The following is a 2,655-nucleotide window of genomic DNA, read 5'->3' as shown; positions in this document are numbered from 1 at the left end:
TGGAGCCTTGGAAAAGCTTCCCCCGCCTCAAGTGCTTCTTCTACCTATCCATCCACTGCAAGCATATATACAAACCTTTGCCCGACTGATGGAAAGGCAGGCATCTGGTTGTTCGTCAGGCTTGTTTCCAGTTTAACGGCACCAAGTAGCTAGTGCTCCATATCCTACTAAAGGTAAGCATCAAAGGTTCTAACTTATCTCTCTACTATTAGTTCATGCTCCCTAGCTGATCATATGCTCTTTGGCACACATATCTTTGCTGTTCATGAACCCTAAAATCTCTTAATTTGCTTTTTTTTTGTCACATCCACATCTGAATTCAAGTGCCTTCTTATCAAAGAGGTGTTTTCGGTTCTTGTTCCTCTTTAGGTTTGGAGCACTTCAAAGCAACCGAGAATAGCGCTGAAATGGGTCATAGGAAGAGCAATCACCACAAGGGAAGGGGCGAGGAACCTCACCAGAAGCAAAACAGGTGCCTGGCTCGCTCCTGCTGCCCCTGCTACGTGCTCGGCTCCGTCGTCAGAGGGATTGGGAGGTGCCTCTTCGTGGCCTGTTACCCGATGATACAATGCTGTGGCCTTGATGAATGCAGGCACCACCACACCAGCCACCTCAGCCACTTTAGATGATGCATACACCCATCAAGTACATCTACTACTTGATCAATTGTTCTTATTTCCCCTTTCTTTTTTTCCGCCGAAAGTAGGGTTATTAGCAATTAATCAAGCCGAGTTCTGAAGAAGAACTGTCCGTATCTTATAGGAGTCCGCGTTGTTCTTCATCCTTTTTCAGTAGTTTTCAGTAGAGAAGAAGAACTTGCCTTCGTTGCCTCAGCATTTGATAGAAGAGTAATCCTGAAGAAAATTGCCTCCTAAACCGCTATTGGTCTCCTGAAAGTTATTCATTAATTATTCAAGTGGCTGTTGCTAGTGTTTTCTGATTGTTTGTTCTCGAATGTGTCTGTCAGAAAAGTAGTTTCTTCCAATTGACGTTTTAGTGTCCCCTTCCTTTCCCCTTAATGTCTGGACTTCTTTACAGTTTTGTCTCTTGACGCACTTGGAGTTTCAAATATATGCCAAGATGGTGGTGACATTTTTAAAAACTTGCAAATAGGATTAGTTGTAATGGTTTCTTTAGCTTAAAAACATCTCCTACTAGTCAACAAAAGAAGCGTTCGTGCCTTGTGCAGTTGGCCGGTTCACAGATAAGAAAGTAGGCGAGTCCGTCACGCAACAGGAGAGATGAATCATTACGTCGAGATAATCCTCCTACAATGAGCTAGCCATTTGCAAGTATGTATGAGCCAGCAGCATTGGACTGCAGAGTGGTCACCGGTGTGGTGTTTCCTGCACAGCTTAATCGTCAACACTAAGAGTTGTAATTTTGATGCATTCATAGAGGATCAGGACAGAACAAACATGCTAATTAGCGTATGAAATGAAATGAAAACGAGTGCAAGTACATCTCTTGCTTCAATTCTTCAGATCCTTGCGGATAGTTTGATTAAACTCATGTATCGATAAAATTTCTACTGGACAAGAGAAAAATTGAACTATTTCTTCCAAAAATAGGAAAATAAACTGAGCAGCTTAATTTTGATCAGCAAGGAAAGCCAATCATTTTTAGTTGTTCAACGGATGCGAAACATTGATGTGTATATCGCCGGCTATTATTTGGACAAGCTTCCAATGACCATCTTTCATGGTTATGTGCTCTTTGGATGCTTGCAAACAGTTCACATCACTTCCTACTATAAACAAACAACTATTTTGTCAGCCGTGCTAGGTCTGTTAAAAATTGTCTGATACTCCGTGAATAATATCTCGTTCTGAAAAAAAAACTGTAACCATCTGCTCAACCCTAGGGGAAAACTCCAACATTGGACAATATGCTATGTTTTGATACAGATCATGTCAGCTTAGCTTAACTTTATGGTGGACCTGACCCTCCCGGTCCGAGTAATCCATTCGTCGCGGGTGCTCCTATTTATCTAGCACTATTCCTTCAGCAGTAGATGGTATCCCATCGACAATGAGATAGCAGTGATGACTAAATCAATCTTGAGATTTGCCGGTTTAGCCTCTCGGAGATGTTCATAGAAGTAGAACTATATGTGTGTATTCATAGGGGTAAGTGTGCATGCGTGTACGGGTACCAATCTTGAGATCTGCCGGCTCAAGTCTTTGTCTCACGTAGTCACTCATAGGACTAATGTTGCGTGCGCGTATTCATATGGATAAGTATATATGTGTGTATATAAGTGTCCGCGTGCGTATGTACAGTGTTTCGGAAAAAAATACTAATTGGTAGCCGGTAGGTCAACCGGTCATGGGAGCCTACCAGCAACAATAGTAAAGTGCGAGGATGGGTCCAGGATTTCCAATGCAAGAGTAGCAATGTGCTCATGGTGTCACTTCCCGTATGGCAGTCATAATATTGATCCGAGATGCCATCTTTCAATAATTTTATATGGAATCAGCTGCGTCCGAGAAACATTGCGGTTTGTAGGTGCGACGATTGAAGCAATTAAAGATCAGTTTGGTTGAGCTCCTGACGCTGATTTTGAGCTGATTTCTAAAAAGAATGATTCACTAGCTGAGAATGTGTATACTATAGGTTGACCCAACGTGGTCCTCTCGTACTAGGGTTGGCTCC

This window comes from Panicum hallii, chromosome 3, assembly GCF_002211085.1.
Source record: "Panicum hallii strain FIL2 chromosome 3, PHallii_v3.1, whole genome shotgun sequence".
Lineage (NCBI taxonomy): Eukaryota > Viridiplantae > Streptophyta > Magnoliopsida > Poales > Poaceae > Panicum > Panicum hallii.
Note: the sequence above shows the minus strand (reverse complement) of the source record.